The sequence below is a fragment of the Hyperolius riggenbachi genome, chromosome 10 (genome assembly GCF_040937935.1).
Source record: "Hyperolius riggenbachi isolate aHypRig1 chromosome 10, aHypRig1.pri, whole genome shotgun sequence".
Lineage (NCBI taxonomy): Eukaryota > Metazoa > Chordata > Amphibia > Anura > Hyperoliidae > Hyperolius > Hyperolius riggenbachi.
The window spans coordinates 270,323,013-270,335,794 of NC_090655.1; the positions used below are offsets into that span (position 1 = coordinate 270,323,013).

Consider the following 12,782-nt stretch of genomic DNA (forward strand, 5'->3'; position numbering starts at 1 on the left):
CACATATCCCTGTTGATCCAGAGGAAGGCAAAAAACCCTTACAAGGCATGGTCCAATTAGCCCCAAAAGGGAAAAAATTCCTTCCCGACGAGTATGGGGTTATACAGTCCATGTGGTATCATGTTCCTCTCAGTTGGTGGCAGGCTGTGACATATCGGGCTGCCATTTGCACAGTTTTTTCCTCTTCCCCCAGTAGGATATAGAGTTTCCTTTCCTCATCTGTGGAGGTGAAATCTGCGATGTGGGCGGAGAGTCTTTGGAAATGGGCGGTCCTCAACGGTGTATATTTGCTGCAGTGTAGCAGGAAGTGGGCCTCATCCTCCAGGACCCCCTGGTCACATTGCTTGCACAGTCTCTCCTCCCGGGGCTTCCATGTCTGTCTGTGTCATCCTGTCTCTATCTCCAGGTTGTGGGCGCTCAGACGGTACAGGCTCAAGGCCTGTCTGTCTTTGTGGTGGTGTAGCCTCTCCAGATATGGAGCCATTGTGTACTCCCTCTGTAGTGATTGGTAGATAGTGAGTTTCTGGGAGTTCTTTATGTCACTTCTCCATTCCTCTAGGTATTGGTCCTTGCAGCTTTCTATCATTCCCTTTATTTGGGCTTTTGTCAGCCTGTGTTGGTGGTCTTGGCTGGGCTGGCTGTTGACGCTTTGTTTCAAGACGCGTGGTATGGCCTCGCCACCCTGGCTCAGTGAGGCTTTATGGTGGTAAGTGCTGGGGCTGCTGCTCTGTATATGCGCCCAGTATGAGAGCGCCCTCTGCTGGATAGTCAGCCATAGTGGGAATCTGCCTAGCTCTGCTCGGCAAGCTGAGTTTGAAGTGCTGCGATGGACTTGGAGAAGATACTTGCAGAACTCTAGATGGAAGATTTCTGTTGGGCTGGAGACCCATTTTGATTGGTCAGGGTAGGTGACCGGGCCCCATACCTCACTGCTATAGAGCAGGATTGGGGTGATGATGCTGTTGAATATCTTTACCCAGACTCTCACCGGTGGTTTTAGGTGGTAAAGTTGCCTTCTGATGGCATAAAACGTTCTGCAGGCTTTTTCCTTCAGGACCTCTACTGCTGGTTTAAAGCTCCCCGTTTGGTTAATTTCCAGCCCCAGGTAGGTGTAACTGTTTGTGGTCTCCAGTGGGCAGCCATTTAATATAAATGAGGAGGTGGGCGTTTTTAGATTTTTTCTCTGGAACACCATCACTTTTGTCTTCTTTGGGTTGATGGGCAGTGCCCATGTGGTGCAGAAACTCTCCAGTACTGCCAGGCTGTCCTGTAGGCCCCTTTCTGTTGGGGAGAGCAGCAGGAGATCATCTGCATACAGCAGGAACTTCACCTCGTGGTCATGCAAGAGGAGGCCTGGTGCTGGGGAGGATTCCAGGGCTACAGCCAGTTGGTTAATGAATATGTTAAAGAGCGTTGGGCTCAAACTGCAGCCCTGCCTGACTCCTCGACCCTGCTTGAAGAACTCACTTCTCTTCCCATCCACTTTCACACTGCATTGGTTCCCAGTATATGAACTCTTGATGACATCATAAATTCTACCTCCTATTCCGCTCTCTAGGAGTTTTAGGAAAAGGCCCGGGTGCCACACCGAGTCAAACACCTTCTTAAAATCCACAAAGCAAGTGTGTACTTTGCCGCGTGAGCTGTGGACATGGGTCTTGATAAGGCTGTGCAATGTGTAGATGTGGTGGTTTGGCATGAACCCAGCTTGGCTTTTGCTGAGTACGTCCTGCTGTGTGAGGAAGGAGAGGATCCTTTTATTGATGATGCTGTTAAACAATTTCCCCAGTGTACTGCTGACACAGATTCCTCTGTAGTTTGCTGGATCGTATCTGTCCCCATTCTTGTAGATGGGTGTTATGAGGCCTTCACTCCAGGCCTGAGGAAAGGAGCCCGCACTCAGGATAAGGTTGAATAGTCTTGTGAGTGCCTCATGTATATCCGGGGGGCTGTATTTGATCATCTCTGGCAGGATGCCATCGGTACCATACTATCCCTTGCTGCTATTGAACGTTGCTACTGCACCATTTATAATTCATTTATGGACTCAATGTATGGATTTACAATTTATTGAGCATCTATGCCTATGTGAACCTGTTTTTTGCACATGCTGTATATCCTTTGTGTTAACCAGTTAATGCTGTCAATTAACATGCTCATTGATGTACATTATATATTGCTCCTATTCACTTTTTGAATCAATACAAAATTACTGATTTAGCAAAGTAATGCTTGGTGTGCGGGTCATTTGTTATTAGAAGCTTATTTAGGACTGTGGTCTAGTTTACAGTTTTGTTTTCCCTCTATGTATATGATCATATTAGGTGTGCAGACCTTTTTTTGATTTATTAACCTCCCTGGCGGTAAGCCCGTGCTGAGCACGGGCTATGCCGCCGGGAGGCACCGCTCAGGCCCCGCTGGGCCGATTTGCATAATTTTTTTTTTGCTACACGCAGCTAGCACTTTGCTAGCTGCGTGTAGCATCTGATCGCCGCCGCTACCCGCCGATCCGCCGCAATTTCTCTCGCCGCGGCCGCCCCCCCCCCCAGACCCCGTGCGCTGCCTGGCCAATCAGTGCCAGGCAGCGCTATGGGGCAGATCGGAGTCCCCTCTGACGTCACGACGTCGATGACGTCGGTGACGTCATCCCGCCCGTCGCCATGGCGACGGGGGAAGCCCTCCAGGAGATCCCGTTCTTTGAACTGGATCTCCTGATCTCCGATCGCCGGAGGCGATCGGAGGGGCTGGGGGGATGCCGCTGAGCAGCGGCTATCATGTAGCGAGACTTTGTCTCGCTACATGAAAAAAAAAAAAAAAATTAAAAAAAAAAGATTTGCTGCCCCCTGGCGGATTTTTTGCAAACCGCCAGGGGGGTTAATAAAAACACACGCACACGCGCACACACACACACACACACACACACACACACACACACACACACACACACACACACACACACACACACACACACACACACACACACACACACACACACACACACACACACACACACACACACACACACACACACACACACACTTGCAAAAGTATTTGGCCCCCTTGAAGTTTTCCATATTTTGTCACATTACTGCCACAAACATGAATCAATTTTATTGCCATTCCATGTGAAAGACCAACACAAAGTGCTAATGACTAAATAGAGTGCACCTGTGTGTAATCTAATGTCATTACAAATACAGCTGCTCTGTGACGGCCTCAGAGGTTGTCTAAGAGAATATTGGGAGCAACAACACCATGAAGTCCAAAGAACACACAAGACAGGTCAGGGATAAAGTTATTGAGAAATTTAAAGCAGGCTTAGGCTACAAAAAGATTTCCAAAGCCTTGCACATCCCACGGAGCACTGTTCAAGCGATCATTCAGAAAAGGAAGGAGTATGGCACAACTGTAAACCTACCAAGACAAGGCCGTCGACCTAAACTCACAGGCCGAACAAGGAGAGCGCTGATCAAAAATGCAGTCAAGAGGCCCATGGTGACTCTGGATGAACTGCAGTGATCTACAGCTCAGGTGGGGGAATCTGTCCATAGGACAACCATTAGTCGTGCACTGCACAAAGTTGGCCTTTATGGAAGAGTGGCAAGAAGAAAGCCATTGTTAGCAGAAAAGCATAAGAAGTCCCGTTTGCAGTTTGCCACAAGCCATGTGGGGGACACAGCAAACATGTGGAAGAAGGTGCTCTGGTCAGATGAGACCAAAATGGAACTTTTTGGCCAAAATGCAAAACGCTATGTGTGGCGGAAAACTAACACTGCACATCACTCTGAACACACCATCCCCACTGTCATATATGATGGTGGCAGCATCATGCTCTGGGAGTGCTTCTCTTCAGCAGGGACAGGGAAGCTGGTCAGAGTTGATGGGAAGATGGATGGAGCCAAATACAGGGCACTCTTGGAAGAAAACCTCTTGGAGTCTGCAAAAGACTTGAGACTGGGGCGGAGGTTCACCTTCCAGCAGGACAACGACCCTAAACATAAAGCCAGGGCAACAATTGAATGGTTTAAAACAAAACATATCCAAGTGTTAGAATGGCCCAGTCAAAGTCCAGATCTAAATCCAATCGAGAATTTGTGGCAAGATCTGAAAACTGCTGTTCACAAACGCTGTCCATCTAATCTGACTGAGCTGGAGCTGTTTTGCAAAGAAGAATGGGCAAGGATTTCAGTCTCTAGATGTGCAAAGCTGGTAGAGACATACCATAAAAGACTGGCAGCTGTAATTGCAGCAAAAGGTGGTTCTACAAAGTATTGACTAAAGGGGCTGAATAATTACGCACACTCCACTTTGAAGTTATTTATTTGTAAAAAAAATGTTTGGAATCATGTATGATTTTCGTTCCACTTCTCACGTGTACACCTCTAGGTATTGGTCTTTCACGTGGAATTCCAATAAAATTGATGCATGTTTGGGGCAGTAATATGACAAAATGTGGAAAACTTCAAGAGGGCCGAGCTTGAAAGAAAGGGGGAGAACCGAGAGCCAAGAGGGCCGAATACTTTTGCAAGTATGTATATATAACGCTGCCCATAATTATTCATACCTCTGGCAAATTTTGACATAAAGTTACATTTTTTCAACCAGCAAGTAATTTTTTGACAGGAAATGACATAGGTGTCTCCCAAAAGATAATAAGACTATGTACGAGAGGAATTATTGTGGAAAAAATTTATTGACAACGGCTACAACAAAACATGCTGAAAAAAAGCGCACCACACCGCACTGAAACATGCACTAAAGCGGCATAAATGCATGTTTTTTATCATGCGCTTTTACATGTTCCTCAATGTGGACGAGGCCTAAGAGTCTGCAGTAAAGTAAAATGTATGCTATTCTTGTGGTTGTAGACAGGTTACTTCCATATTTTTCCCTTGTTCTCAAAGCTAAAGCGTGCATTCAATTACTGTAGAAGTAAGATGTGTGCTATCTTGTGATTGCCTTGCTTGTCATTAATGGTCTGATAAATTAACATCTTGTGGTAAATGTAACTCTGAAGTGTGTAACCAGAAAAACCTCCCCCGGGGGGTACTCACCTCGGGTGGGGAAAGCCTCCAGATCCTATCGAGGCTTCCCCCGTCCTTCTCTTTCCCGTGGCAGTCTTGCTGTGCCCTTCTGAACAGCTGAGATGTAAATATTTACCTTCCTGGCTCCAGTGCAGACGCAGTATTGGCTCTCCACTCAGAGATAGGTGGAAATAATCAATCGCTGTTGGGCCGCTCTACTGTGCAGGCGCAAGTCTCCTGCGCCAGCGTAGTAGAGCGGACCCAACAGAGATTGCCTATTTCTGCCTATCTCCGTGCTGAGAGCCTCAACAGCACCGCTGCTGGAGCCAGGGAAGGTGAATATTGTCAGGATTGCGGGAGGCTTCGGGGGAGCCAGCACTGGACTGCCTGCAGCTGCAGCAGAGGGGGAAGCCTCATTGGGACCCTGAGGCTTCCCCCTACCGAGGCGAGTACCCCCCAGGAGAACTTTTTTTTGTACTTTAAGAAGTATTTTGTGGATGTTGTAAGAAGCAGTCATTCGTTTTTCAATTGTTCTAATAACTTTAAAAATAATTAATTGATTTATCTATACATAAATTATTGTCCTGAAGTTTTCACGCCTTGTACCAATTGAATGAGAAATCTGGATCTCGAGTTCAGAGTTGGGCATATGATATATAAGACTCCTCCTGTTTAAATGAGCCTTAAAGGGTTTTTATTATCTATGGTTACAGTTCTTGTGACTTTATAAAAATCTGTATAAATAGCCCGACATGAGGTATTACTTTATGCCCTAAAGAGGGTTGCAAAAGGCCTGAACCATTTTGGGAAAAGATTGAATTGCACGATTTCTGTCAGAAATTGGGATTTCGATTTGATACATGATTTTTTAATACACAATGATGGATCAGAACGCTCTGCCCGTCCATGACACAAAACCCCAACGTGTGAACACAGCCTTAGCCCGGGTGTAGAACTTAGTAATAGGCTCCCCTATCGTGCAGAATATTACTTCTGGAAGAAAATGGGAAGTTTCAAGCTACTGGCAGTCATTAAAGAATACGAATTTCTGGTATGTAAAAAACAAAAACAGCATTTTCAGCTTCAGAGATTAAAGAGGGACTGATGAGCACTGCTGGGATAAAGATTTCACTTGAACCAGTTTCCTCACCCTCTGCCATGTGTGATGCGTCAGATATTTTTGGCTATTTATCTGCAAAAGCGCAAAATATACTGGAAATCCTGCTTGGTGTACACAGCCCCATGGCGGACTACAATGAAATGTATGTGTGTATTTTCTATAGCTAGCATTACACGCACATGGAGCACACACACACTATATATATATACTAGTTGACCTAAGCCCGTTTAAAAAAGGGCTCTAGGTCTCTTCGCACCGCCACCGCCTCCAGTCAGTGTGTGCACACACACACACACACACACGTACACTGTACACACACACACACTGTACACACACACACACTGTACACACACACACTGCACACACACACTGCACACACACACACACACACACACACTGTACACACACACTGTACACACACACACACACACACACACACTGTACACACACACACACACTGTACACACACACACTGTACACACACACACACACACACACTGTACACACACACACTGTACACACACACACACTGTACACACACACACCCACCCACCCACACACACACACGCGTCCACTTGGCCAGCCCACCAGCCCGAGCGGTCCTTCCTGTGTCTATGCACCATTCGCCAGCCTGGCTGTCTCCCTGAGAGGGAGGGGGCGGGGCGCGCCAGCCTTCCTGCGTCTGTGCCCCATTCACCAGCCTAGCTGTATCCCTGAGAGGGAGGGGTCCCTAGGGATAGGGGCGGGACAAGCCCGCCTTCCTGTGTCTGTGCCCCATTCACCAGCCTGGCTGTCTCTGTGAGAGGGATGGGGCGGGTCCCCGGGGCTAGGGGTGGGACGAGCCTTTCTTCCTGTGTCTGTGCTCCATTCACCGGCCTGGCTGTCTCCCTGAGAGGGAGGGGGCGGGGTCCCCGGGGATAAGGGCGGGACGAGCCGTCCATCCTGTGTCTGTGCACCATTCGCCAGCCTGGCTGTCTCCCTGAGTAGGAGGGGGTGGGGTCCCTGGGAATAGGGGCGGGGTGCGCCAGCCTTCCTGCGTCTGTGCCCCATTCACCAGCCTAGCTGTATCCCTGAGAGGGAGGGGTCCCTAGGGATAGGGGCGGGACAAGCCCGCCTTCCTGTGTCTGTGCCCCCCATTCACCAGCCTGGCTGTCTCCATGAGAGGGAGGGGGCGGGTCCCCAGGGAGAGGGGCATGATGAGCCATCCTTCCTGTGTCTGTGCACCATTCGCCAGCCTGGCTGTTTCTCTGAGAGGGAGAGGGCGGGGTCCCCGGGGACAGGGGCGGGACGAGCCGTCCTTCCTGTGTCTGTGCACCATTCACCGGCCTGGCTGTCTCCCTGAGAGGGAGAGGGCGGGGTCCCCGGGGACAGGGGCGGGACGAGCCGTCCTTCCTGTGTCTGTGCACCATTCACCAGCCTGGCTGTCTCCCTTAGAGGGAGGGGGCGGGTCCCCGGGGATAGGGGCGGGACGACTGTGCACCATTCGCCAGCCTGGCTGTCTCCCTGAGAGGGAGGGGGCGGGGTCCCTGGGGATAGGGGCGGGGCGCGCCAGCCTTCCTGCGTCTGTGCCCCATTCACCAGCCTGGCTGTCTCCCTGAGAGGGAGGGGGCGGGGTCCCTGGGGATAGGGGCGGGGCGCGCCAGCCTTCCTGCGTCTGTGCCCCATTCACCAGCCTAGCTGTATCCCTGAGAGGGAGGGGTCCCTGGGGATAGGGGCGGGACAAGCCCGCCTTCCTGTGTCTGTGCCCCATTCACCGGCCTGGCTATCTCATTGAGAGGGAGGGGGCGGGGTCTGACTCATTAACCCCTCCCTGGCCTCCTGTCCAGCAGGGATTATATTTGTTGCATACACAACTGAGGAAGAGAGAGCCGGGAGCAGAGCAGGTACCAGCGGCAGCGAAAACCGCCACAAAACTGCAGCTTTGATGATGTGAAGATCGCCTTACCCCTGATCACGATTTTCAAGTTAAAATCATTCAACCTTAGATTGCAACACCCACAAATAAAATATTGCCAAAAGCTAGAGCCCCAAATTTATATGTAACACCCTTTTTTCTAAAATTAGCCTCTATATCTCCCCATTTTTTATTTTTATCTGGTTTCTACTTCCTGTAATGTAAGCGTCACTTCCTGTAATCTAAGCGTCACTTCCTGTAATATAAGCGGCACTTCCTGATTCCTTTGGCTTTCTGTCAAAACGTCTGTTAAACGCTGAGTAAATTCTCAACAAACACACAATATACGGTAGCAGAGCGTTCCACCAGCTAATGCGCCAACCTGGAAAATGCCTGACGTACGCTAGGGACCAACGCTTACAAACGCCTGTAACTGCTTTAGGAGTCGATAGAGTTTGATACAGACAAAGAGCAGAAACCATCCAATGTACTGACCAGCATGAAAGAGTCCTCGGGATTCAGTGTAAAAATGCTGCCATGTGCGATTTGCAAGAAGTAAAACAAACATTGGAAAAGAACACTTATGGCCAAAACATTTCCCACACTCAGTACTCACATAGGGCTTCTCACTAGTGTGACATCTCATGTTTGACAAGGCTTCGTTTCTGTCCAAAACATTTCCCACACTCAGCACATGAATAGAGCTTCTCACCAGTGTGAGATCTCTCATGTCTGACAAGGTCTGATTTCTGTCCAAAACATTTCCCACACTCAGCACATGAATAGGGCTTCTCACCAGTGTGAGATCTCTCATGTGTGACAAGGTTTCCTTTCTGTGCAAAACATTTCCCACACTCGGCACATGAATAGGGCTTCTCACCAGTGTGAGATCTCGCATGTGTGACAAGGTGTGATTTACGCCAAAAACATTTCCCACACTCAGCACATGAATAGGGATTCTCACCAGTGTGAAATCTCTCATGTACAACAAGGTCTGATTTCTGTCCAAAACATTTCCCACATTCAGCACATGAAAAAGGCTTCTCACCAGTGTGAGATCTCTCATGTTTGACAAGGTCGGAGTTCTGTACAAAACATTTCCCACACTCAGCACATGAATAGGGCTTCTCACCAGTGTGAGATCGCTCATGTTTTACAAGGTTTGATTTCTTTCCAAAGCATTTCCCACACTCAGTACATGTATAGGGTATCTCACCAGTGTGATATCTCTCATGACTGACAAGTTGTGATTTCTGTCCAAAACATTTCCCACACTCAGCACATGAATAGGGCTTCTCACCAGTGTGAGATCTCTCATGTGAGACAAGGTGCGATTTACGCCCAAAACATTTCCCGCAGTCAGCACATGAATAGGGCTTCTCACCAGTGTGAGTTCTCTCATGACTAACAAGCTTTGATTTGCAAGAAAAACATTTCCCACACTCAGCACATGAATAGGGCTTTTCACAAGTGTGCGATCTCTCATGATTGAAAAGCTGTGATTTCCATACAAAACATTTCCCACATATAGAACAGGAATGAGACCTTCCAGCAGGGGTAGAGCTGTGCTGGGTATGAGGCCTCCCGGGGTTAGACAGGTGAGGGGAGTCTGGAGGAATATTTGGGGTCACCAGGACATCTGCAGGAGACTCTTGTCCAGTGACATCATCATCCGTTGTACAGTCTGTGGATACAGAGAGACGAGTCTCTGAGAGGTTCCTGATGCCGGGACTCCGCCCTGCAAATAGAGAAACATCATCACTTCCTGTTAGAGAATTCCGAGGGGAGGAGCAATTATCATTAGGGAGGGTCAGTGAGCTGCTGCTAATTCCAAGTTGATGCAAAGATGATGCAGATTGGAAATGGGTCAGATGCAGCATCTGCATAACTTTGCATATAATTATAACATAATTTGCACCATCTCAGAGTTATGGGCATGTCACTGACCATCGCTAGTTATCAGCCTGACAGGGAACTGCAAAAGGTTGTGCTCATTACAGGCGGCCAATCACATGACAATAACTTTACATGCACATTTTCTGTATCTAGAAATTTGAACAATCGAATACATTTCCTGAGAAAAGTGATTAGATGCATACAGTTTGCATTATATTTGCATACAAGTACAGAGTTATCTACATCTCATTGACCTCCCTACACATAAAGCATTGGCCACACATGGAAAGCAGTAAATTGCAGAGCTTGATGAGACAATGAAAGCAAAATGTTACTCCTGTGACAACAGACCTATATGTACTTATAGCAAGAGATCTGTGTTATGTTGGTAGAGCAATGTGGTGTCACTTACACATTCTTATTACCATTGTATCCTCCTGTCACTCATATGCCCCTTGTAATGTCCCTTCATATCTCTCTTGTCCCCAATTGTGCAAATAAAGATACTGTGATATTAAACAACACTACATTATAGGAGCTGTGAGGTGGAGGAATTATCCATTTATGTCATGGAGAACCCAAACTACTAATACTTCTGTAGCTGGATATACATACAGTATAGCCATACTCCTCCCCCCATCCTTCTGTCTAATAAGAAACCAAGCAGCTGAATACTGCAGCTCCTATTGGACAGGAGATCAGTGGAGGCGGGGAATGGGTGTGACTAGAAATCACTGTGCCCCCTTGTATAACTTGGGAAACCCCTCCAGCTTTTTAATAAACTGGTCATGACCCAATTTTTATTTTATGAATTCATTAGTGATGTCCATGAAGTTGTGCTTCCTCTTCCAGCGCCTCCTCTGCCTCTCCTGTGTGTCCCCTTCACTGCCTCCTCTGCCTCTCCTGTGTGTCCCTTTCAGTGCCTCCTCTGCCTCTCCTGTGTGTCCCCTTCAGTGCCTCCTCTGCCTCTCCTGTGTGTCCCCTTCAGTGACTCCTCTGCCTCTCCTGTGTGTCCCCTTCACTGCCTCCTCTGCTTCTCCTGTGTGACCCCTTTACTGCCTCCTCTGCCTTTCCCATGTGTCCCCTTCACTGCCTCCTCTGCCTCTCCCGTGTGTCCCCTTTAGTGCCTCCTTTGCCTCTCCTGTGTGCCCCCTTCACTGCCTCCTCTGCCTCTCCTGTTTGCCCCCTTCACTGCTTCCTCTGCCTCTCCCATGTGGCCCCTTCACTGCCTCTTCTGCCTCTCCTGTGTGTCCCCTTCACTGCTTCCTCAGCCTCTCCAGTGTGTCCCCTTCACTGCCTCCTCTGTCTCTCATGTGTGTCCCCTTCAGTGCCTCCTCTGCCTCTCCTGTGTGTCCCCTTCAGTGCCTCCTCTGCCTCTCCTGTGTGTCCCCTTCACTGCCTCCTCTGCCTCTCCCGTGTGCCCCCTTCATTGTCTCCTCTGCCTCTCCTGTGTGTCCCCTTCACTGCTTCCTCTGCCTTTCCTGTGTGTCCCCTTCAGTGCCTCCTCTGCCTCTCCTGTAAGTCCCCTTCAGTGCCACCTCTGCCTCTCCCGTGTGTCCCCTTGAATGCCTCCTCTGCCTCTCCCGTGTGTCCCCTTCAGTGCCTCCTCTGCCTCTCCTGTGTGTCCACTTCAGTGACTCCTCTGCCTCTCCTGTGTGTCCCCTTCACTGACTCCTCTGCCTCTCCTGTGTGTCCCCTTCACTGCCTCCTCTGCCTCTCCTGTGTGTCCCCTTCACTGCTTCCTCTGCCTCTCCTGTGTTTCCCCTTCACTGCCTCCTCTGCCTCTCCTGTGTGTCCCCTTCAGTGCCTCCTCTGCCTCTCCTGTGTGTCCCCTTCAGTGCCTCCTCTGCCTCTCCTGTGTGTTACCTTCACTGCCTCCTCTGCCTCTCCTGTGTGTCCCCTTCAGTGCCTCCTCTGCCTCTCCTGTGTGTCCCCTTCAGTGCCTCCTCTGCCTCTCCTGTGTGTCCCCTTCAGTTCCTCCTCTGTCTCTCCTGTGTGTCCCCTTCAGTGCCTCCTCTGCCTCTCCTGTGTGTCCCCTTCAGTGCCTCCTCTGCCTCTCCTGTGTGTCCCCTTCAGTTCCTCCTCTGTCTCTCCCGTGTGTCCCCTTCAGTGCCTCCTCTGCCTCTCCTGCATGTTCCCGTCAGTGCCTCCTCTGCCTCTCCTGCATGTTCCCTTCAGTGCCACCTCTGCCTCTCCTGTGTGTCCCTTTTGTGATTATTCAGGTTGGAGTGAGCAAATGATGTCTCCCACAATGCATCACTGCAGAATATGCAAATCATCCCTTTGCTGTCCCTGTAAGCTAAAACAACCTGACGCATCATTGCATTCCAGCGGTTCTGGGGGTGTATTCAGCTTTCGGGGTCAACATAAGGATGATTAGCATATTCAGCAGTGGTGCACTGTGGGACATCTCAAATGCTCTCTCCAACCTGAATAAGCACAAATATATTCAGTGTTAAATGAACAATATCAATGTTTATGTTTTTTCCAGACGCCCTTCAGGAGTTAGAATAGACTTAGTAATGTCAGATAATGGTAGAAGGGAGGAAAAAATACATTCATCAGCTTATCAGATCTTGCATAGTGCTAGGACAGTGCAGTGGTCTGATAAGCTGAATAGAGGAACCCGACACCACTGTCCTAGCACTATGCAAGGTCTGATAAGCTGAATTCTCTTTTACTACCACTATCTGCCATTACTAAGTCCCTTTTAACTCCTAAAGGGCTTCATAAAAAAACGTAAACTTTGATAGTGTTCCTTTAAGAAGCAAAGTTTTTTCTTGCATAAAATTCTAGTAAGAGGGCTTGTTGGTCCTTTGTAGCCCCTTACACACTCCTGGGAGTTCTG

The 12,782-nt window shown here is 48.9% G+C and overlaps 1 protein-coding gene and 1 pseudogene across 2 annotated transcripts in view; both read right to left on the reverse strand.

Moving 5' to 3' along the window:
- LOC137535392 (zinc finger protein 665-like) overlaps nt 1-12,782 on the reverse strand; it is a 976,927-nt gene that overhangs the window by 789,135 nt on the left and 175,010 nt on the right. The gene's annotated exons all lie outside the window — the stretch shown is intronic.
- The window catches only part of LOC137535863 (zinc finger protein 271-like), a 78,189-nt pseudogene continuing 73,177 nt past the window's right edge, over nt 7,771-12,782 (reverse strand).